Here is a 26108-nt window from a genome sequence, read left to right as displayed (position 1 = left end):
AAATGGGATTTGGGATTTACTTTTACATTTATAAATGTAATACAAAATATCATCTCAGCAAGCGAAAACATTTTAAATGTATGTAAGCATGTACTTTATTTCTGATTATAGAATTATTAAATTACACTTCAAAAAACATCAATCAATTTGTAGACCATTTCTGGACCAAGTCAAAAATGATCTTATTAACAGATATACTGTAACTGTTTGTAAGCCTTTCTGCCATTATAATGAGATAACTTATAATATCTAGAAATAGGCCAGCTTATAATGATTGTAAATTGGGTCATGCTCTTTTTCTAAAAAAAACTGGGTTGAATGAAAAGTTTTGTGTGTAAAATGCATCATTCCTGACTGACATTTTAGTGTATTTTGAGCCGGGACCAAGCCTGCCTGGATAAAGTTGCTAAAACCGGGCTTGTGCGATCTCAGCCAATACGAGTAATTCATGTAGTGACTCATTTGCTTTCTGATGACTAATAACAAAAATATGGAAGTTTAAAGTAGTTTCACTGCCACTGTGGATTTAAATAGATTCTAAATGAAATGGCCAAGCATGTAGATTGGTCATTTATTTTTTTTGTCTTTCTCAGTTGTTTTCCCACTTTTTTTGTGGTAAAAGGAAAGTTTTTGACTAAAAGTGGCAGTGAGAGCCAACAATAGTTTTGGGTTTCCCAGAGCCTCTGTGAAAATCTGTAGATAGAGGTGCAGCGGTGGCTGTTGAAGATGATGCCACCCAGATTAGGATTGGATTACAAAACTGCACTGTAAGGAATTTCACTGTAAAATAACAGTACAATTCTGGTACATTCTCTTACAGCTAAACCAAATGATCAGCTCATCCCACCACATAAAGCTCAGAAAAAACACGTTTTGTCACTCAAAATGAGTTATGAGCAACATTAACCTACAATCATCTGTATGATGTTTATGGACAGTGACTTGTAAAGGGATGATGGCACGTATTTCCACAGCTGGACAGAAAATACTGTATTATACTGATAAATTACAGTTCTACTGTTATTGGTTAACCGACTACATTACTGTTCATTTACATGATTATTTAACAATACGTTACAATTATTATTAAATACAGTAAGATACTTTTAAATGTATACTGTTATACATATATTAAATGTATAAGTACAATTACTATACAAACATTGTAAGACACATTTTTATTCTAGCATCTTCAATGTTTCTTGTTCAAACACTTCTATTTTAAGATTATGTGTAGGGCCGTAGTTTATAAAGCCTCATTAAGCTTACTGAGCATGGGCCAAGTAAAGAGGGAGTGCCAGACATTTGCCTCATTTAGAGACACTGACCATTCTTTAGGGTCGCAGGCAGAGGAGTTTCCTGCTCTTGAGGATCCATGACACAGCCGGACATTCTTAGCCAGCCTCTTTTGCTCTCTTATTCCCTCCTTCCTTGTGTGCATTTTTTCTGAATGGTTGTCCTCTTTCTAACCTCTCAATTCAGAGACACTGTGCTGAAGTGTGATAGGTTGCCAGAATTGCTCAGCCCCTTGTAGCTGTGCTATAAGACCTCTGGGAGTCGGGCTGCAGTCTATAAGCTCTTTTCAAGTGAGAAAGAACGAAAGAAAAAGGGAGGTAGGAGGCTATAGAGCAAGCAAATAAGTTAGTATGAGAGCGCAGGGGAGGGAGAGTAAAGAGAGAGGGAGGGAGAGGTTTTTAAATTCTATGACAGCGATAACAGTGATAGTCAGCTCAGGCTCAACCAGCAGACCAGTCTAAGCTCAAACAGTAAAGGATCTCAGGCTTGACATCTGCAGCTTCCATCATTCCTTCAGCATTGCTGACACTTTTGTCACTGATTAGATTCTGGGAAACAAAAAGACAGACAAAATGAGACTGGGAAAATAAGAGAAATCTGAAAGCTGAGAAGCATATGCAGATTGCCAGTAATGGGTTTGAGCTGACTGGACCTCTGTTTTTTTCCACTGGTGAGTTAGCAGATATACCAGAGCACTATCATGCTGTGACTCTGATCTTTAGCTCACTTTCTCTGATTTTTATTCTTTTTTTTTCTTGCTCTGCTTGTGCCTCCTAAAAGGCTGGACTGGGGAAAGACGAAGACTCACCATATGCAAGCAATGCTCAGCCATCAGGAAATATTACTTTGAACCAGACTGAGTAAGTGAATGCAACATAGAAATTTCTAACTACTAATCAAAAGTATATGACTTGTGTTACAACTGAGAAACTGTTTGTATATTTGTGTTAACATTCCTAAAACATATTTTTAAAAATCCAGGACAGGGACTTATACAACTATGAAGTAGTATACTGAAAAAGATTAGGCTAAGCATAACCTTATTAAATTGTATTTGCGTATCAGTGCATGTGTTAGGGTGATATGGTTAAGACTTTACATTAAGAGATTTTGTTACATGAGGAATGAAGGCAAATGCAACTAACATGGGAACAGGTGTAACTGCTTGGGAGTGATACTAGCTGTTCTAAGCACAAGTTAATTTACATTTGGTAGATTATTTAAGGGGAATCCCTTGCTGTCTGTCATGATTTTTTTCCCCGATGGGTGTCCACCTTCTAAAAAGAGCTTGGTTGTGGCTTCTTCAAGAGAAAGAACCATGCATACACTGTACTATAGTAGACTGCTGTTTCTTATGAATGGACCAGGGAAATGCCAGCAGTGATTGGTCAGTTGCACTTCAGTAAGCATAGAAGAAGGGTTTTGGCAGGCCCACAAGTAGTCATTCAGGAGGTGGAGACAACAGTGTTTGGGCTTATAGTATCTAGTGCCTTATACTAACCAGCTGTTACAGTGCGTGTAGGCCAGTGTGTGTGTGTGTGTGTGTGTGTGTGTGTGTGTGTGTGTGTGTGTGTGTGTGTGTGTGTGTGTAGAATTTGTTTGTAGACTTTGTTGAATGAGTTTTAGAATAAAGAATGAATCACTACTAGAAAGGTCAGGAGAGATTTAGTCACTGGACAAACACAGCATCTGTGTATATAGGTAGGTATTCTTCCACAGACATCTAGTTGATTAATATATTTAAGATTATGATTAAATGAAGAGAAGCATTAAATACAGTTGCTTGTGTGTTATTAGCAATATATTTAGCTCCTTTCAACTAAAGTGTTCTCTTTAAAAATAAATTAAATTCTCATACAGTACATAATTTCAGGAAACTAAGCTTGCAAGTGATGTAAAGGTCATTTATGCATAAGTGATTTGTGAAGCCACAACATTTATTGTAACTTTATTAATGAATCCTTAATATATACACTAGCATTCTAAAGTTTGTACACACCTGTTGAAGTAAATTAATTTACTTATGTGAAAACTCCCAATATAGTTGGATACGCCTACTTTATTATTACATTATAATCATACATTGTATAATTAAACGTAGTATTACTTTATGTAGATACATACCAGTTGCATCACGCTTTTTTATGGTATCTGTATAAAATGATGGTTAATTAATTGGATAATTATTTATCCCACATTAATGAATTGGATAATTATTTATCCCACATTATAAATAATGCAGTATACCTGTAGACATGAAAGTAATTGGACATCACACCCTTTGTTTATTTTTCTTTTTAGCCTTTAGGGCCTCTGTAGCAGAAGAAAACCCTGCAATGACTAGATGTGCGCAGACTTTTGACTGGTCATGTATGTCACTAACTAGTCACTTTGGCATGAAGAAACACAGTACCAGACTGGCCTCTAAAGGGGCAGTAAACTGCTGCCATACTAACCTCATTATTTTCCTTCCGGAACCTACTGCACACAATGGCCACCCTAAAATTAGACCTCAAGGCCAATGGTCACCAGTGGAGACTTCAAACGGAAGTGCAGAGCTGAGATACAGGGTGTGGGGAGGGTGTGTGCACGTTTCTGTTGGACTAGTGCTTTGTCCCAATAAAAGGAATGCGTAGGTCACAAATTGACCTCTGTGCGTGCAGCACACTCTTGTGGAAAGGTGCGGCATCCTGACCCCCTTCCGCTACCAATCTCACACATTATACACTCTTTTTGTTTTAGTGCTACACCATACTGACCACTCCCAAACCTCTCCCTATAGCTTAATGACAAGAGTCCATTCACACACTCAACTTATATGAGCCATGTTCAGGAGCTACTTTTTCTGAGACACTATATAAAAAAGGCCGACTTTGCTAATCTAATTTTAAAAATGTCATGCTTTTCTCAAAGAAAATGCTTACTGCCACTTTCAGTTTTAGAACAGACGTCATGCTTTAAGATCTTTGTTGTCTCTGACAAAGCCTAGTAACTGATATAAAAATTAGATTAGCATTCTGTCTAATTTTAAATAGTATCCTTTTGAAAGTATTAGCTTTCTTATTTAATCATTTTTTGGTTTAATCAAACTCATGTCTGTAAAGTGTAATTCTTTATAAGTGAAGTCAAATATGAATGTTGATTTGGGTGTGCCATAAATTTCACCCTTGAAGGAGTTTCGTTGATACAGTTGAATCATCAGAGTTTTTTGTAAGGGACTGAATGGAATAATCATTTGTGCCCTATCAAATGTTACACCTACACTCCTGTGGCAGGAGTGGCAGGTGAAAGGTGGGTTGGCATACACTGGCATGTTCCACCTGAGTCTAAAGTTTAGGTATCACCAGGGCTAAGAAAAAAAAGAAAAACTATTTACTAAATACTTGCACAAGAATTAAAACAGATTGCACAATGATACAAAACACCCAACCTCCAAACCAAGGACATACAAATAATCTACAAAATTTGTGTAAACGCAGTGTTTATTTTGACTTCTATTTTATTGCAGACAGTATAAATCAAGATATTTTATGTTTAATCTGGTCAACTTTATTTTATTTGTTAATATACATTCATTCCTGCATTTCAGGCCTGCAACATATTCCAAAAAGTTGGGGTAGTAAAGCATTTACCTTTTTGTAATGTTGTCATTCCTTTTTACAACACTTTCAAGATGTTTTGGCACCGAGGATATCAAGAGAAGTTTTCAGGTGTTTTTTTTTTTCTGCAAACACGCTTTAAGGTGTGCAACAGTACATGGATGTCACATTTTTTGTTTCAGAATTCTCCACACATTTCTTTATTGGGGACAGTTTTCAGCAGCCATAACTTTGTAATGTGTGCAGCATGTGGTTTTGCATTGTCTTGTTGAAAAATGCATGGCCATCCCTGGAAAAATTTTTGTCTTAAAAGCAGCATATGTTGCTCTAAAATCTTAATGTACTAAATGCTGCTATCACAGAAGTGTAAATTACCTTTGCCAAGGGCACTGACACATCCCCATACCATGACAGACCCTGGCTTTTGGACTTGTTGGTGATAACAGTCTGGATGGTCCTTTTTATCTTTGGTCCAGAGTGCACAGCATTCATTTCTTCTAAAAAAAGATCAGGAATACTGATTGGTCAATCACAATACATGTTTTCACTTTGTGATGAGCCATCCCAGATGCCTAGAAGTCTAGAGAACTCAACGCAGCTTCTGGACATGGTTAACATATGGCTTTTTTGCCTAGTAAAGTTTTAAGTGGCATTTGTGAATGTAACTCTGTATTGTAATGCATTACAAAAGTAATCCCTTGCCCATGTGGTTATACCAGCTATAGATAAATGACAGTTGTTGATGCAGTGCCATCTAAGGGATCAGAGATCATGGATGTTCAGCTTAGGCTTGCACCCTTGACCTGTACACACTGACATTTCTACAGTTTCTTATGTTTCTTATATATATATATACAGTGTATCACAAAAGTGAGTACACCCCTCACATTTCTGCAAATGTTTCATTATATCTTTTCATGGGACAACACTATAGACATGAAACTTGGATATAACTTAGAGTAGTCAGTGTACAGCTTGTATAGCAGTGTAGATTTACTGTCTTCTGAAAATAACTCAACACACAGCCATTAATGTCTAAATAGCTGGCAACATAAGTGAGTACACCCCACAGTGAACATGTCCAAATTGTGCCCAAATGTTTCGTTGTCCCTCCCTGGTGTCATGTGTCAAAGTCCCAGGTGTAAATGGGGAGCAGGGCTGTTAAATTTGGTGTTTTGGGTACAATTCTCTCATACTGGCCACTGGATATTCAACATGGCACCTCATGGCAAAGAACTCTCTGAGGATGTGAGAAATAGAATTGTTGCGCTCCACAAAGATGGCCTGGGCTATAAGAAGATCGCTAACACCCTGAAACTGAGCTACAGCATGGTGGCCAAGGTCATTCAGCGGTTTTCCAGGACAGGTTCCACTCGGAACAGGCTTCGCCAGGGTCGACCAAAGAAGTCGAGTCCACGTGTTCGGCGTCATATCAAGAGGTTGGCTTTAAAAAATAGACACACGAGTGCTGCCAGCATTGCTGCAGAGGTTGAAGACGTGGGAGGTCAGCCTGTCAGTGCTCAGACCATACGCCGCACACTGCATCAACTCGGTCTGCATGGTCGTCATCCCAGAAGGAAGCTGACGCACAAGAAAGCCAGCAAACAGTTTGCTGAAGACAAGCAGTCCAAGAACATGGATTACTGGAATGCCCTGTGGTCTGACGAGACCAAGATAAACTTGTTTGGCTCAGATGGTGTCCAGCATGTGTGGCGGCGCCCTGGTGAGAAGTACCAAGACAACTGTATCTTGCCTACAGTCAAGCATGGTGGTGGTAGCATCATGGTCTTGGGCTGCATGAGTGTTGCTGGCACTGGGGAGCTGCAGTTCATTGAGGGAAACATGAATTCCAACATGTACTGTGACATTCTGAAACAGAGCATGATCCCCTCCCTTCGAAAACTGGGCCTCATGGCAGTTTTCCAACAGGATAACGACCCCAAACACAACCTCCAAGATGACAACTGCCTTGCTGAGGAAGCTGAAGGTAAAGGTGATGGACTAAACCCAATTGAGCACCTGTGGCGCATCCTCAAGTGGAAGGTGGAGGAGTTCAAGGTGTCTAACATCCACCAGCTCCGTGATGTCATCATGGAGGAGTGGAAGAGGATTCCAGTAGCAACCTGTGCAGCTCTGGTGAATTCCATGCCCAGGAGGGTTAAGGCAGTGCTGGATAATAATGGTGGTCACACAAAATATTGACACTTTGGGCACAATTTGGACATGTTCACTGTGGGGTGTACTCACTTATGTTTCCAGCCACTTAGACATTAATGGCTGTGTGTTGAGTTATTTTCAGAAGACAGTAAATCTACACTGCTATACAAGTTGTACACTGACTACTCTAAGTTATATCCAAGTTTCATGTCTATAGTGTTGTCCCATGAAAAGATATAATAAAATATTTGCAGAAATGTGAGGGGTGTACTCACTTTTGTGATACACTGTATATATATATATATATATATATATATATATATATATATATATATATATATATATATATATATATATATATATATTATGACATTAACCAGATTAATTACGTTAACCAGACAAAACATTAAATATCTTCAGTTCATACTGTCTGCATTAAAAGTCAATATAAATAAGAAACACTGCGTTTTTTCCATACTGTCCTAGGAGCAATTCTGTGAGCCATTCTTGATCCAGTTGTCACATAGCACGTTGATGCTCATTCTAAAGTTTGGACACAACTGATTAAAATCAGGCAATCCTGTATGGGGTGCAGTAGTCTTTATTTAAATGCACTGCATCAAACTATTGTCAGCTCATTTTCAGTTTGAAGCTGTTAAATCCCAAATTTAAAATGGTGAGTCCGTGCAAACTGCAAAGTACACATTTATTATCAAACATAGCTTTTATTTGGTACACTGTAATTTTCTTCTAAAAATAACTCAACTCAACTGCTTTTTTTCTGAAAAAATAATTCATATTTGTATTTGTAGTCTTGATATGGTTTGTGTTCACACTTAACAAATCTTGAGGTGTGGACAGTAATGTCACAAAATAGGCTTTTATGGTATGTTTATCACATGAGTACCAAAGGACAGTGTTCTATAAATTAAGTTTACAATATATCCAATATCAGCATTAATTCTTTCTGCTGAACTTACATTTCACTACTTACACAACATGTTGTTAAGGCCATCATCAGGTATGGCACTTGCATTCCTTTCCCACTCAGTTTTTAAACCTGATTGCTGTTGGTAATGACGGTTAAGATATAAAATGTGATTATGTGAAAGCAAGGGTGTGTGTGTGTGTGTGACGTATGTGTTCAGGTAATGGCATATTTGGGCCCATATTTGGGCAGTGTTTCCCTTTCTGGTCAAAGGGAAATACTGACGGCACACTGAACTCCAATAAGCTCAAAAGAGACTTTGCATGTGAAAACACAACATAGAATTAAAAATGGGAACATGTTTTCCACTTTTTCAGTTTTTTGTTTTTTATTTTGGCCCTATAGCATACTGAAACAAAACAATCTGGAAGGTTGTCATACAGAATTTGAGGACTACAGTATTTCTTTTACATAGTCCAAACATAATTATTACAAATATAATACACTATTGTACATAGATAATACATACATAATTACGTAGTTAGCTTTTATGTTAACTAATTCACACAGAATTAACGAATCACATTTGCACTCTGTTGCTATTGTGTCTTTGTTTAAAGACGTGCAAAGTGAAGTGCAAAAGTGAAGCATGATAAAATTTTAATTTTTTATAGGACTTAGAGCAAGTATCTCATTTAACATAAATATACTTTAAACACTCTACAATACTAGCTATTTGTTTAATAATCTGTGATCATTTAATAATACACACATACTTAAGTCATAAACAGTACAAGTACAAGGTAGTTATAGGACTTCTTAATATTTCCTGGTAGATTAGGGATGATCCAACAGCTAAACCATAAGTAATCTTAAAGATTAACAAAATCTTTGAACAAACAAAATTGATCAGACATAAAGAATTAGATGTGTGTTGTAAATCAGTAAATATGAGGATTATCCACAGATCTTTAAAAGATACAAAGACAATTTTTAAACTACAAAAAGAAAATGTTAGTAATTCTCCATTTAAAATAATAGGGTGTGCAAACTTTCACCGTTAATTGAACATAAAACCCCCCATGACAACAAATGGATTATCTTAAAAAATTGGAGATAAGCTACTGCTCATGGTCTTAAGTACACCAAATTATTTGTGACAAAATAAAATGATCATGCTTGTAAAAGCACATAGCAAAGGTTAAATATATATGTCTATATTTTTTATAAACAATGAATTCTGTAATACAGATAATTATACTGTAGTAATTATTTTAAGAGCATTGTGCCAGTCTTTATTTAGTTGCAACACTATACACTTGAGCATGGTTGAAGAGCATGGCTGAACATGGGGTGACTTGGAAAGTCATTCAAACTGGAGTATGTGAACCATTTGTACTGCAGTCCAGTGTGTGTCCTTCCAGACCACTATATTGGGATTTCCCCTTGACCATACTGTAGTAATGAAGTTGACAGTGGCTGACAAGGTCTAAGCATAAATGGCTGAGTGGGTGAATGTGTAGCATGTGTTCTCCTCTGGGGGAAACATTAGAGTGACAAAGATATTCTTTCACATGAAACCTGACTCAAACAAACTCTTAATGGAACAGTCTTGCATTATAAAGATATAAAGTAAATGATGTTCCCAGTCAGGCTGTTAGCCACACTGTGGACACTGATGTTTTTTGTGTTTTATGACCTCTTAAGGTAAGTGGAAGTTGTGTCTCTTGTCTGGTCTTTTACCAGTAAGCAACAATTTTTTAATTGTTTAAATAAATTAAATTAACATACTAAAGAAAAAATTATACCAAAAAAGATTATTAACAGTAGGGATCCTATATCTAACCTTTTTTAAGTATAGTGCTGCTAAATGTCCTCCTTTAAATAAGACGACCTGTTTTGACTGGTGCCTACTACTGCTTTTGTAACTGAGAGATGGCTATAGAACTGAAATCTGTTCATGGACCATGAGTGTATATTCAGAGATTCATGTCAGAAAAGGTTAAACCAACAAAATGCAGAGAAATGTTTTTCATGCCGATAAAATAATAATAATTATTATTATTATTATATTTTTCATATGTATTATTTATTATTATATAAAACAGTAACAACTGGGGGCGGCACGGTGACTTGGTTGGTAGCACTGTCACCTTACAGCAAGAAGGTCCTGGGTTTGATTCCCAGGTGGAGCAAACTGGGTCCTTTCTGTTTGGAGTTTGCTGTCAGGTTAATTGGAGATACAAAACTTCCCTAGCTGTGACTGTGTGTGTGTGTGTGTGTGTGTGTGTGTGTGTGAGTGTTTCCCCTGTGATAGAGTGACGACCTGTCCAGGGTGTTTCCTACCTTTCGCAAAGTAAATTGCACCCACCGTGACCCTGACCAGGATAAAGCGGTGGTAAAACAGAAAATGAATGAATTTATGAATAATAACTATAATAATAATGACTTATTATTAGCTACCTAGTGCACTAATGAATGCTTACTCACTATTGGCTTCAAAAAATGTGTTATTTAACCCAAGACACATTTTATACCTTTTTTTAAATTAGATTTTTATTTAAAACTGTTACATGTGAAATGATCACTACTGATAATGATTCATCAGGATCCATGGCAGAGCATCTTTTCTTAAGTTTAGTCTATACTATACACATGTACAAATCTTAAATTATACAACATAAATTTATTAGATTTAAACCACTTGTTGTGTAATGCTGTTCTAACTTGTAAGACATGTTGGGTTCTAAGAGGTTTTGTTTCTGAAATATTTAATTACTTGTGTATCTTATGACAACTGTTGGCTTTATTAATCTTACTCATTAGAAACAGCGTAAACTAAATTACAAAATCAAAATTGAAAACTTTCAGTGAATTTTAAGCTGACATTCAGAATTCATTGTATTGAAAGTAACTAAAATTGCATAAAAAGTTCATAAAACCCCAACTTTAATCCCACACTGGAACACATCCTTACACACACCCCAGTGCTAACACTTTCCTTCCCTCCTCTTGCTGGGTGAGGGCAATGATTCAGTTCCTGTTCGGTGGCAGACCATGTTGACAGAACTCTGGTCAGGGGCTTGGCTTATGCTCCTCTCAGAATGTGGATGTGGTCAGCACCAGTCATCTCTTAGGCATCTCAGAGGAAACCCACATCAACTGAAACATGTTGTGGCTCCAGGAATAGCCTTGCCTGCAAGGCTACTAACCCCCAATACACCCCTTCCCACCCACTTCTAGCTGAAGAGCATAGATAGTAAAAACAGTGAAGACTTAGAGCAACACCCATAAATTCTGCATCAACAGATCCCCTGCCAGCACTGAATAGCCAGAAAAAGTATTAATAGTAATGCTTATACTGATGTCTTCAAATCGTTTTTCAGTATGTATTTATTACTGAACTCCAGTGCTGTTGCTCAGCAGGATACTGGTGAAAACTATGTTACTGTCGTGCCAAGGAGGAGAAAAGGAGGTGAGGGAGGAAAATGTTCTACAGCAGAGAGAGAGGCAGAATAGCAAGAAGGTAGAAGTCGGAACATTTAATGTGGGCACTATGACTGGTAAAGTAAAAGAGCTATCTGATATTATGGAGAGGAAAAGGGTTGACATACACTATATTGCCAAAAGTATTCACTCACCCACCCAAATCATTGAATTCATGTGTTCCAATCACTTCCATGGCCACAGGTGTATAACACCAAACACCTAGGCATGCAGACTGCTTCTGCAAACATTTGTGAAAGAATGCGTTGCTCTCAGGAGCTCAGTCAATTCCAGCATGGTACCGTGATAGGATGCCACCTGTGCAACAAGTCCAGTCGTGAAATTTCCTCGCTACTAAATATTCCACAGTCAACTGTCAGTGGTATTATAACAAAGTGGAAGCGATTGGGAACGACAGCAAATCAGCCATGAAGTGGCAGCCACGTAAAATGACAAAGAGGGGTCAGCGGATGCTGAGGCGCATAGTGGGCAGAAGTCTCCAACTTTCTGCAGAGTCAATTGCTACAGACCTCCAAACTTCATGTGGCCTTCAGATTAGCTCAAGAACAATGCGTAGAGAGCTTCATGGAATGGGTTCCCATGGTCGAGCAGCTGCATCCAAGCCTTACATCACCAAGCGCAATGCAAAGCGTCAAATGCAGTGGTGTAAAGCACGCCGCCACTGGACTCTAGAGCAGTGGAGACATGTTCTCTGGAGTGACAAATCACGCTTCTCCATCCGATGGACGAGTCTGGGTTTGGCATTTGCCAGGAGAACGGTACTTGTCTGACTGCATTGTGCCAAGTGTAAAGTTTGGTGGAGGGGGGATTATGGTGTGGGGTTATTTTTCAGGAGTTGGACTTGGCCCCTTAGTTCCAGTGACAGGAACTCTTAATGCTGCAGCATACCAAGAGATTTTGGACAATTTCATGCTCCCAACTTTGTGGGAACAGTTTGGGGATGGCCCCTTCCTGTTCCAACATGACTGCGCACCGGTGCACAAAGCAAGGTCCATAAAGACATGGATGGGTGAGTTTGGTGTTGAAGAACTTGACTGGCCTCAACCCGATAGAACACCTTTGGGATGAATTAGAGCGGAGACTGCAAGCCAGGCCTTCTCGTCCAACATCAGTGTCTGACCTCGCAAATGTGCTTCTGGAAGAATGGTCAAAAATTCCCATAAACACACTCCTAAACCTTGTGGAAAGCCTTCCCAGAAGAGTTGAATCTGTTATAGCTGCAAAGGTTGGGCCGACATCATATTAAACCCTATAGATTAAGGATGGGATGTCACTCAAGTTCATATGCGTGTGAAGGCAGACGAGCGAATACTTTTGGCAATATAGTGTATTATGTATGCATCACACCAAGTATAAGGGCAGTATGGCTAGAAGTATTGGAGGTGGGTTTAAACTGTTCTACCATGGTGTAAATGGGAGGAGAAATTGGTTAGGCGTAATCTTAAAAGTAGAGTACATCAAAAATGTAGTAGAAATACTGAGTGCTGAGTGTGAAGCTGCTAATAAATGTCATCAGTGCATATGCCCCACAAGTGGGCTGTGAGATAAAGGAGAAAAAAGATTTCTGGAGTGCATTAGATGCAGTGGTGGACAGGCTACCCAAAGAAGAGTTGTGATTGGAGACTTCAAAGGGGATGTTACTAAAAGGATTTGAGATGAGATGTTTGGTAGATATGGTGATAAGGACATGAATAAGGATGCAGATTGTGATAGATTTTGCAAAAATTATGAAAATGGCTGTAGTAAACACACATTTTAGGAAGAGAGAGGAACATAAGGTGACATAAGAGTGCGGGAAGTCACACACAGTTGGATTTTATCCTATGCAGGAGAAACAACCTGAAAGAGATTGGAGACTGTAAGTGGTGGCAGAAGAAAATGCAGTTAGACAGCATCAGATGGTGGTGTGTGGGAGGTGAAGAGGAGGAAGAGAGTGAGGGCAGAACCAAGGATCTGGATCTGTGGTGTAACATTTAGAGAAGAGGTGAAACAGGTAGATGTGGTATGCACATAATTGGGGTGACAGAGGACAATGCTCAGAACAGGGCAAGATGGAAACTAGCCCTAACGAAAACAGCCAAAAGAAGAATATTTATCATTAAACTATATGTATTAAATATTTATTTTATTTTCATGTTGTACCTCCACTTTATCCTGGTCAGGGTCGCAGTGGGGTCCAGTTTACCCAGAATCATTAAGCGTTAACTATTAACTATTAACTGTTTATGAATAGCATTGCTGGGAATTCAAACCCTTGATTCTAGAGGTAGTGGAACAGGGTATTATTATAATTTGCTGCTGCGCCACTTAAGCGGTATTATTTTTATATTACACATTTTTTTTATTTTTGTAAATATAATGGTATACTTCAGCATTTCCTACTAGCCTTAAACTTTTATGTATGTCTAGTTCAGTATTTTTTTCTCAGTATTTCTGTCAACATGAACTCTTATTCATATGTATGAATAAGATTTTCTTAATCTTAAACCTATTCATTATGATGTTTAAGCGGTGGTTTTAAGCAGGGTTAGTTTTAATCCTCAAACAGATTCTCAGTCTGGCCCTTGGTGTGAAATCTCATTTTCTTTCTATCACTTTACCTCTTTGATAGAAATAGAAATCTTTTTTTTTTTTTAACTATGCACTAAAGATCAGGGTGCAAATACTGATCCTTGTTCCAGAAGCTGTGTGGATTAGTTCAGAGTTCTCAGCCTAGATTTCATATCCTTTTTTTTTTAATTTGCAGTGTTAAAAAGAAGCATCTCAGTGTGTGATGAGGAGTGGGCACTGAGTGATGTAGCTGTTTTTAGAGACCAGTCAGGGGTGGTTGCCATCTTCTTTTTTATTTGATAAAGCTAAATACACTTCATTGTGGTTTGACTGCAACATGAATAGATATTTAAGCTGTAGAGTAAAAAGTAAGCACTATTTGAGCATATAAATATGTATTTAATGTATTTATCCTTTATGTATTCTTAACTAATTGATGTAATCTTCAACAAACTCAGGGATGAATGTGATCAGCTCAAAGCTGTCTGATTTCCATTTTAAATATAGTTATGTTTTGCATTGATTATAAATTACAGTTATGAATACTTCTACAGTTAAGTTTTGTGTATAAGCAATTTCTTAGGGTTTTAGGCCACCAGGGGCCCTATAACATTGCAGGAATTTAGAAATATTATGTATATATCTACCGATCAGCCATTTACCATTTACTATATAGAAGCACTTTGAAGTTCTACACTTACTGACTGTAGTCCATCTATTTCTCTACATACTTTTTTAACCTGCTTTCACCCTGTTCTTCAATGGTCAGGACCCCCACAGGACCACTTAGGTATTTAGGTGGTGAATCATTCTCAGCACTGCAGTGACAATGACGTGGTGGTGGTGTGTTAGTGTGTGTTGTGCTGGTGTGAGTGGATCAGACACAGCAGTGCTGCTGGAGTTTTTAAATACCATGTCCACTCACTGTCCACTCTATTAGACACTCCTAACTAGTTGGTCCATCTTGTAGATGTAAAGTCAGAGACGATTGCTGCTGTATGAGTCATCTTCTAGACCTTCATAAGTGGTCACAGAACGCTACCCACAGGGCGCTGTTGGCTGGATGTTTTTGGTAGGTGGACTATTCTCAGTCCAGCAGTGACAGTGAGGTGTTTAAAAACTTAATCGGCGTTGCTGTGTCTTATCCACTCATACCAGCACAACACACTAACACGCCACCACCATGGCACTGCAGTGCTGCGAATGACCCACCACCCAAATAATACCTACTATGTAGTGGTCCTGGGGGAGACCTGACCATTGAAGGACAGCATGAAAAGGGGTTAACAAAGCATGCAGAGAAACAGATGGACTACAGTCAGTAATTGTAGAACTACGAAGTGTTTCTATATGGTAAGTGGAGCTGATAAAATGGACAATGTGTGTAGAAACAAGGAGGTGGTGTTATGTATATATATATATATACTGTATATATATATATATATATATATATATATATACAGTGTATCACAAACGTGAGTACACCCCTCACATTTCTGCAAATATTTTATTATATCTTTTCATGGGACAACACTATAGAAATAAAACTTGGATATAACTTGGAGTAGTCAGTGTACAACTTGTATAGCAGTGTAGATTTACTGTCTTCTGAAAATAACTCAACACACAGCCATTATTGTCTAAATGGCTGGCAACATAAGTGAGTACACCCCACAGTGAACATGTCCAAATTGTGCCCAAAGTGTCAATATTTTGTGTGACCACCATTATTATCCAGCACTGCCTTAACCCTCCTGGGCATGGAATTCACCAGAGCTGCACAGGTTGCTACTGGAATTCTCTTCCACTCCTCCATGATGACATCACGGAGCTGGTGGATGTTAGACACCTTGAACTCCTCCACCTTCCACTTGAGGATGCGCCACAGGTGCTCAATTGGGTTTAGTCCATCACCTTTACCTTCAGCTTCCTCAGCAAGGCAGTTGTCATCTTGGAGGTTGTGTTTGGGGTCGTTATCCTGTTGGAAAACTGCCATGAGGCCCAGTTTTCAAAGGGAGGGGATCATGCTCTGTTTCAGAATGTCACAGTACATGTTGAAATTCATGTTTCCCTCAATGAACTGCAGCTCCCCAGTGCCAGCAACACTCATGCAGCCCAAGACCATGATGCTACCACCACCATGCTTGACTGTAGGCAAGATACAGTTGTCTTGGTACTTCTCACCAGGGCGCCGCCACACATGCTGGACACCATCTGAGCCAAACAAGTTTATCTTGGTCTCGTCAGACCACAGGGCATTCCAGTAATCCATGTTCTTGGACTGCTTGTCTTCAGCAAACTGTTTGCGGGCTTTCTTGTGCGTCAGCTTTCTTCTGGGATGTTGACCATGCAGACCGAGTTGATGCAGTGTGCGGCGTATGGTCTGAGCACTGACAGGCTGACCTCCCACGTCTCCAACCTCTGCAGCAATGCTGGCAGCACTCATGTGTCTATTTTTTAAAGCCAACCTCTGGATATGACGCCGAACACGTGGACTCAACTTCTTTGGTCGACCCTGGCGAAGCCTGTTCCGAGTGGAACCTGTCCTGGAAAACCGCTGTATGACCTTGGCCACCATGCTGTAGCTCAGTTTCAGGGTGTTAGCAATCTTCTTATAGCCCAGGCCATCTTTGTGGAGAGCAACAATTCTATTTCTCACATCCTCAGAGAGTTCTTTGCCATGAGGTGCCATGTTGAATATCCAGTGGCCAGTATGAGAGAATTGTACCCAAAACACCAAATTTAACAGCCCTGCTCCCCATTTACACCTGGGACCTTGACACATGACACCAGGGAGGGACAACGACACATTTGGGCACAATTTGGACATGTTCACTGTGGAGTGTACTCACTTATGTTGCCAGCTATTTAGACATTAATGGCTGTGTGTTGAGTTATTTTCAGAAGACAGTAAATCTACACTGCTATACAAGCTGTACACTGACTACTCTAAATTATATCCAAGTTTCATGTCTATAGTGTTGTCCCATGAAAAGATATAATGAAATATTTGCAGAAATGTGAGGGGTGTACTCACTTTTGTGATACATTGTATATATATATATATATTATGTTCAACAGATCGATTATTCTGTTAATAAAGCTGTTCTTTTCTGTTGTTTGTTTGTTGCAGGTTTTGAAGGTTTACATTTCAGTGTATTCTACATAAGATGACGGTAACTTCTACATAAGAACAAACATTTTAGGTATGCACAAAATGTATTTTTTTGTATTTATTTATTAAACTGTTAAAACTGTTCTTTAAACATTAATATTATTATATTTAATGCCTGAATTCCACTCAAAAGATTTGAAAATAGTCCTGTCATCTTTTTAATAAAAAAATGCAGACTGGACTAAAATAATAAATACCAGCTGACTGTTTAGGGTGTTGTATACCAAAAACCAAGTGTTGCACTCTGACCACTTTTACTTTAACCACTACTAGTTATAATCATTAACCACATATTGTAAAACATTTCCTACCAATACCCATAATCTATAAATATAAAAGAGCACGCCTAACCTTAATGTAATGTTTAGACACCCTAATAAGTTAAGTGCTAGACCGACAAGATTATGAAGTTAGGTTATTTATTTATTACCTTAACAAAATAATTTGTCCCTTTACAACTACTACTGCTACTACTACTTACTACCGCTTTTATTTTACAAACTGTTGTTTTTATGACTGCTAATGCTTAGTTTACACTATATGATTTTTGGCCTGATTTTCACTCGCCGACAGGTCGCCACTAGATGTGCCAGCTTGGAGACAAATTGGCGTTCGCTCGGGGCTTGAAAATTGGCTCTCAATTGCTATGTGTGAACTGTTCAACAACTCGATCCGAGCAGCTTGCTGATTACTCGCAGACTCAAAAAAAATATGCATATAGCATGCTAAATATCTGGACCTGTCGTGACTCAAAATCCTGTAGTGTGAAAAGTGTTGCAATCAGGTTGTGACTTGTGATCGCATGATACAAAGAGAAGCTATAATATAGTTTCTAACAAAATTTATCGGCTTACACAAGCTTTACAGTATTTGTGACTTATCGTCCACGGCAAACCATAATACCAATGCTGCATTGCAAATAAATATTTAACCCCAGCTCTCTCTGCAGAACAGATCATTTCTGCTGGCCATGTAACCAAATCCACTCCTTCACCCAAATTTATTTCTTTTTTGCTTTTACGCTGCAGATCAGCGCACAAACAACTTTAATCACTCGCTTCTTGTTGACATGCATTTTTGGACATGGTATCATTAAACCCCTTTTCACTTCGTGCGTGTGTTTTTGTGACAAAACGTAGTTTGAGAGACCAGATAGACTCGTCTGTGATTCCTTCTGGTAATAGATTGTGTAGTGTGTGACCCCCTATCGCTGATTAATCGTGTAGTGTGAAAACCACACTGACTTAAAAATCTCCTGATTACAAGAGATCAGGTTGTGTAGTGTGAACTGTACAGCGATCTAAACATCTCGACAGTCATGTAGTGTGAACTTAGCATAAAACGCTTTGGGTGTTTGTTTAGGTTTCTATCATAAACACTTCTATTTATTTATTATCACTTTTAAATCAGGATCCAAGAGATTCTTCATTTTATTGCACTTTACAAAATGTTCCAACTTTTTTGAAAATGGGGTTTGTAGTACATGTGATAGAATTTTAAATGAATGTTGGTATAGTTTTAGATTTTTCAGTCAAGAACCCATGCTGTGGCATTATGTATTACTGTGTTAATCACCTACAGCACATTTAGAAAATGAGGCAAATGTAACTGACCAGATAAAATTCTCATTTGGTATTAATCAGCATAATCATCAATACTTTTTTACAACAGAAAGCACACAACACAAATTTGGCACACTCTATCCTTTTTATTTACATTTAATTAAAATACTATTAAATGTTTGGCCATTATTCTGTTTAATAACAAGCATAGTTGTTGAATGGAACCGTTATAAATGTTAGAGCGATGATTTGGACAGTGTTCTAAAATGCTATGATTTTTTTGTCTGCACAGCTTGAAATTAAATCACATTTCACTTAGCTAAGATATTGCAATTTTCTACAGCAGTATTTTTAAAGAAACAAGGCTGAATTTTACTGCACAAATTGACTACATTGATTTTTTAGGAACTTTTAGTAGGACACCCTGTTATTGAACCTAGTGTTATAGCTATATTCCAGCAATGCTGGATGGCAGATTTAATAGGCATAGCCGGTAGCTGTGCCTATGCCATTAGGCAACACCTTCCAAATCTCTATAACTGGGTTAAAACTGCATCTTAATGATCATTGATGTACCTAAATCAACAATACACTGCAATGTATTTCAAGGGATAATATAAAAAAAGGTAGGTAACGTTCTCATTAGGGTATCAACCTTAGTTCAAAGCAAAGATATATTTGTAAATATATTTTTTCTTCTAAAAGTGCAGTTGGTCGGGAACCTAGAAAAAAATGGCCCAAAATGGGAATATACATTGGATAGGTAGTCATTTCATGGCAGGGAATCACTTCCTTACACATTTAATTACTCACTTAATTTGGGCAATTTAAAGTAGCTACCCAGCATACTTTTTTCCAGTAAGATTAATTAGTAATAGCACTAACACAATTAAAATGTAGAAATGTAATCGGTTTTAGTGTAATATAATATATTTTGTAGTTTTAGTCAGTCATAATCACCCTAGCCAGAATCATACCTCAGCACTTTATGTCCTTATATAACATTCTTGGTCACATTCTCATGTAGGTGACAGCTTGATATTAAAAGGTTAGATTTTGGAAATTTTATCCTTCAATTACACTCACAAAGTAGCATGTAAGTAAAAAGCATGTGTGTTTTCTGTGTCTTTACCCTGCTGCAGCTAGCCTGATTGGTTTACAATAATGTGCACAAAAATGCTGTACAGCTGTTGCTTCTGTCTATCTGCCTTCACATATCTGGGCTAATAGTGTGAAATTAAAACTATTTGCACGCCTTCACAACATGCTTGAAAATGTCCATCAGAAATGTATATGCTACCCTTTGTTATTTCCCTGTGCATGAGCATATAGAAAAGGGCCAACTGAACAGTTCCACAATGTCTAACTGCAACTACCCATATTTTTTTCAGCATGTGAAGATGCCAATGCAGTGTGGATGACTCCAGTGGGTAAGATAGGCTGTTGCTGTGCTATTCTGGTTTGCCCATGAGGTGCTCAGTAGTCAGTGTAGATCCTGTATTGCAATCAGCAGCTACATCTGGCTACTGGGTCTCTGATGGCATTCTACCCTTCCTGTTGGCACATTCCATTTAGATTGTGTGATATGTTATCACAGTGTGGTCTTCATCCTGTCATTCACAGAACAGCACTCACTTCGAGACCCTTGTCAGATAACCTTTCCTGCTTTTAATGTGATTTAGTGTGATTTAGCCTTCATGACTGTTAAGCATATGCACCTGACCTGTTTATACACCTTCATAAATTTAGTGTTTTTCCAGCCTATTGTTTTTCTACATAATTTGACACACACTCTGCATGCACAGACACTGTTAAAGTAACCTGAAATTACTTCAGACTTTTGTTTTGACATGGTGACATTGCATAATGAATTGATCCAGCCTTTTTCTCTCATCTGACTTTTAAAGATGCAGCCTGACTGATTTAATAACAAAACACAAAGAGAAATGGTACATTCATTGTGTGACTAAGCTGTCAGTGTTTCTGGATTTACATGAATGCCTTCAGTGCCTGAATAATAATGAATACAAATGCCTTGCACTACAGAAGCTCATTATTTGTTTATATATTTATTTATTCATTCATTTATTTATTTTTGCAATATGAGGGATACATTTGTCTGCCATCCCGAACCTGGCATACAATGTAGATTTCTGTGTTGTACAATCTACAGCTACATTGTCTGCTGGGTTTCAGGCTGACAAAAATTCTACTTTATAGTTCATTAAGTTAAGGAAAGGTAAGTTGTAACACAATTGATACATTTATTTAGTTTTAAGTATTAGGAATACAAAAATGTGCATAATTGTATATTTCCTATTATTGCTGGAAGGATTTCCTAATAAAAATTTACTGAATTCTTAATATGCCACTGTTATTTCTTTTGTTATCAAGATTATTAAGCTGGAAGCTCATGTTCTTAGAACACACTGAAACATGCTCTTTCCTGTGCTCAAATAAACACATGAACCACCAGCTAAATCAAACATTATAAAGTCACTCTAAACAATGATTTATTTTCACTGTTATTCTACTGTATTCCAGTATATTATTGCAATATTCGAAAAATATTGTAATAATATCAAGGTTTTCACTCAAAACAGACTCATAAAAATCCCTGCACCCTTAGAGAACACCATAAACCAGGTACATGTGCTCTTATAATATGATACAGTAGACCCTTGACTTACGAATTTAATTGGTTCCAAAGGGCTGTTCTTAAGTCAAAATGTTCGTTAGTTAAACCTATTTTTCCCATAAGAAATAATGTAAATAGAATTAATCCGTGCCAGACCTCCCAAACCACCGCATTACCTAACCTTTCTAATGTCTTAAATTGTCTTTTTTTGTTATAAATACAAGTATTTTTCACTTAAATCTTAAATTATAGAATAGACATTACTGTAATAAACAATAATAAACAACAATACACAGTAGTACTGTACATAAAACAACACACATCACATTTCAGTACAGTACATGTGCTGTACTATACACCATAATAAATTTTCTTCTTTTTTTCATAAAATGTATCTACCAGAAACAACAATAACTCTCATATTTCTCTATTATTTCCTTCTTTATTTCAATAGCATTGTATTTTGTAGGTGTAATTGCACGAAATAAAGACTACTTTACTGAGCCGAATTCCTTCTTCTCTCTCACTCACTGTCCCCTCTGTCTGATACACAGTGACAGCTACAGGAGTAATTATATAACAACAAAGTAATAGATAGTGATAGTTTTATTTTCTCACCACTACGCTTTCTCTGCACATTCTTTGAGGCCATTTTAATATTTGGATTTTTTCAAAATATAAAGAAAACACCGAAAACACACCGTCCACTCTCCACTCACTGTATATATATAGAGAGAGAGAGACGGTCGGAGTCAACTTGTTCGTGACGTCATGTGTTTCACGAATTTCAATTCAATTCTGATTATTTGTAGGGTTATCATGCTTTAAATATTTTGATAAAACCACCAGAATTGCAATCCTGTTTTAGGTATATATCCTCCTGCATATATACACACACACTAGTTGTTCCTACTATTGCAAATAAGATGGAATTATCTGTAGAACACAAAGACAAGTCAGTTCAAACTATTTGGTCTAAGCAAGTATATCACAAAAATAAGAAAAGCATTTAGCAGACAACAGAGCTCAGCTTATCTAATGCAGTGCCCCAAACCACATACTACAGTACTAAATACTACATACTAATGTAAAACGTGTGTAATTTAAAAGAAAGCCTTAACATTTGTATCAAAATAATACAAAACACTTTGAAGAATAGCAGTTATATTGTTATATTGATTGTGCTTAAAAGAAAATCAGAAAATCTTTTTTCTTATGTTGCTGTTATGTTGCTGTTTAGCAATCTCCAAGCGATCCTTCAGCGGTGGCTTCTGTCTTGCCATTACCATAGAAACCTAATTTATGGAGTGGCTGGAATCTTAATAGATATTAATCTGATATGTCAAAATGCCTTCCATATACCAGTGTAAAAATATAAATTAACAAATTTCATTCACTAGCTGTACGTACTGTTATGATCCGTCAGTGTTTCTGTCAGTTGTTGATGACACTTATTCTTGTAACGCCATACAATCAGCACTTCACTTCAGCTAAGTCTTTAAAACAGTTCTGACCTGCATGAAAGGGTAGCTATAACATCAGTATATCATTTTGCGCTGAAACTGTAATTGTGGAAACAACATTTTACTAAAAAGTTTCAGTAATTGTATAAAGTAGAAATAAACATTTTTGGTTGAAGCAGGCCAATTTGTGAGTGCTTATCATTCAACCATCCTTAAGGTTAGCCATCATTGCCAAGCAACCTGGAAAGTTAGCCACACATTCATGCAGCGGCCAACAATTGTCCCAGGTCTATTTAACTAACATTAATGGCTTCACATTATATTTGTTAAAAAACCACATGAAATCTCATTAGTCAATCTTCGTAGCAACACGTGTAACATAGTAGACATTTCATTTATTGCATATTTATATAGTATCCTGTGTAGCTGTACTCGCTAATGAAAAATAGAAATATTAGTGTTGTTGAAGTGAAAGTAGTTTTATTTTCCATTACAGCCAGCTTTCATTCACAGTGAGTCATTATAAGCAAGAGGAAGGGTTGCAGTAACATCACCATTCCTTTGGCTGCCTCAGTAAAGAAGAAAAGTAAGTTGAGATCAGTAGGAAAATGCGTACAGGTCAGATGATAGAACAAGAGATGATAGTACAAGAAATAAGCCAGTGTTTCTTGCTATAGTAATTCAAACAGTCAAATCAGATATGATCAATACTCCATTCCTGAACATAATGGAATGAAATACCAGTTGTTTACTGATAATATTTCACAGAACATTTAGAAGGAGAGCGAATGTGCAAGTATGCTCAACAGGCAGTGAGAGACAATAAAAATAAATAAATAGTATGTTCATCTCATATCCATCATCCTCCAACCCCCAAGACCTTGCAGCAAACCCTGCACTATTGGTATCTTTCTTACCTTACTGAGTAGTCCTGGAAACACTCAAACCTTAGATATTGTTACAAATTCTTTTTGTGATCTATGTCTTCATTAATTCAATCACAGTCTGATTGCAGAGATCCAAAGAAAGTTCCTTGGACTTGATTTCTGTCCTGACAATGCAGTGTAAATTGTGGGTCATTGGAGACCCATGTGTGCCTTTCAGACAATGTCCAATTGCAAAGGGGTCTAAATGTTTTTGTAAGAAGGGATTTTAGATTTAGATGTCTAACTAATTCTCAAAACTCTAAAAACATGTTTTTACTTTGATAGATAATTTTACTTTCATTATGGGGGACTAAGTGTGGATTTTAGCCATATAGAATTCACATGACAATCTGATTAGTGCTTGACTTGTATATACTTTTAGGATTACATTATTAGATAGCTAAAGTTCATATTAAAACAGTGATCGGATTTTTGCCATAATCTGATTTTGTGCAATATATTATGTTCATGTGAATATACTTATTGGCTGTATTTTATTCTAAATCTTTGTATGCAGGTATAGGGGCATTTACATTAATTCTAGCCACACTATTTGTACCCTTATTGGCTGTATTTTATTCTAAATCTTTGTATGCAGGTATAGGGGCATTTACATTAATTCTAGCCACACTATTTGTACCCTGTCACTGTCGTTTAATAGACATATTCCAATATCTTGAATAAAAAGAAAACCTATAAACTTGTTACAAAATAATAATGTTATTATTCATCTTTCATAACTGCTTCATCCTGATTATGGTCATAAAGGATTCAGTACAACCTGGAAACACTGTGTGAAAGGCAGGAAAATACACTTGGTAGCAATTCACTGTAGGGAAACACAGAAAGCATTAATTTTCACCTAGGGGCAATTTAGAGCAGACCAACTTCTGTTTACTTTTAGATAAAAAAGAAACCAGAGTAACTGAAGGAAACCTACACAATGTAATCAAGCACAAAACATATACTAAAGGTGGGTTGGCTCTAATGAACACTGTTCATCAAGCAATATTATTTCCAGAGGCAGCTCTGCATTTGCATTTCAGTGCTGTAGACCTATGTCATTCATTTGCTTGTGCCTGTATAACAGCGTGGTGCAGCCATCACAAAGCCGAGGCAGCGGGGCATGCACTAATGATCAAGTTTCCAATTATGGCATTTACTCTTTCTGTACTATTTGGAACAGCAGGAACGTGATGGCAGCACAGGTGATTAAGGGGGTCATATATGTGCAATATTGTGTGGGACTATCAAATGCAAAAATAATTTTAGTCAAACAACAGGAATAAAGAGGGATATAGTCAGATTTGGTCTAGGAATTAGTCTTGGATTATTATGAAAATTATTATGAAAATAATTCATAAGCCCTTACACCAAATCCCAACCTAATTAAACATTTTTTCATTTAATTTTACTTAGCACAATGTCCTTCTGCTTTCTGTTTAAAGACAAATAGCTAGTTAATATCACCTTGATAATAGGAAGAGAGGGGTTGGATTCTGTATAAGTAGCAGGCCGGTAACTGCTAATAAACAACTTACTAGTTTATGGTGACTTGTGATATTTTTTGTTAAATAAGACCACTGTAGTTGCAATTCAAGGCTGGCACTGTACTTTAGATGAATTTGTGACCACAAGTTTAGTTTCACATGCCAAAAAAACAGGATTACCAGAGGGAGAAGCTTTCCAGTGAAAGTATTTCAGTTATGTAAACTTCTGAATGTGTGTAATAGGGGTAAATCACTTCTTTGATAACTTGTGAGGTAAATGCTTAGAGATGACATCAGCGGGTGTCCTCCAGGGCATACTAAAGCATGGACTGAATGCTAATTGATGCTTTGCTGGGGTTTCCTTGGGGCAACAACAGGGACTGATAATACAACCCCAAATCAGAAAACATGGAACAGCATTCCTTTTCACCACACTTAAATGATGTTTTGGCACCGAGGATACCAAGTGATTTAGTGTTTCAGCTTTTATTTTGTCCCATTCTTCCTGCAAATACGTCTTAAGATGTGCAACAGTACGGGGTCGTCATTGTCGCATTTTTCATTTCACAATTCTAAACACATTCTCTATTGGGGACAGGTCAGGACTGCAGGCAGGCCAGTCCAGTAACTGTACCCTCTTCTTCCACAGCCATTCTTTTGTAATGTGTGCAGCATGTGGTTTTGCATTGTCTTGTTGAAAAATGCATGGACGTCCCAGGAAAAGATGACGTCTTGAAGGCAGCATATGTTGCTCTAAGATCTCAATGTACTTTTCTGCATTAGTGCTGCCATCACAGAATTTGTAGCTTGTAGCTGA

General features: G+C 37.4%; 1 protein-coding gene and 1 long non-coding RNA gene across 2 annotated transcripts in view; both read left to right on the top strand.

Moving 5' to 3' along the window:
* The window catches only part of LOC134324376 (uncharacterized), a 109866-nt gene that overhangs the window by 60210 nt on the left and 23548 nt on the right, over positions 1 to 26108 (top strand). The window lies entirely within an intron of this gene.
* Positions 1723 to 17215, top strand: LOC134324727 (uncharacterized). Its single transcript, XR_010014220.1, has 3 exons — positions 1723 to 1966; positions 2077 to 2156; positions 17171 to 17215. It is a non-coding gene; the product is annotated as an uncharacterized LOC134324727 (long non-coding RNA).

Source organism: Trichomycterus rosablanca, chromosome 12, assembly GCF_030014385.1.
Source record: "Trichomycterus rosablanca isolate fTriRos1 chromosome 12, fTriRos1.hap1, whole genome shotgun sequence".
Taxonomy (NCBI): Eukaryota; Metazoa; Chordata; class Actinopteri; order Siluriformes; family Trichomycteridae; genus Trichomycterus; species Trichomycterus rosablanca.
This window is presented reverse-complemented; position numbering and strand designations above follow the sequence as displayed.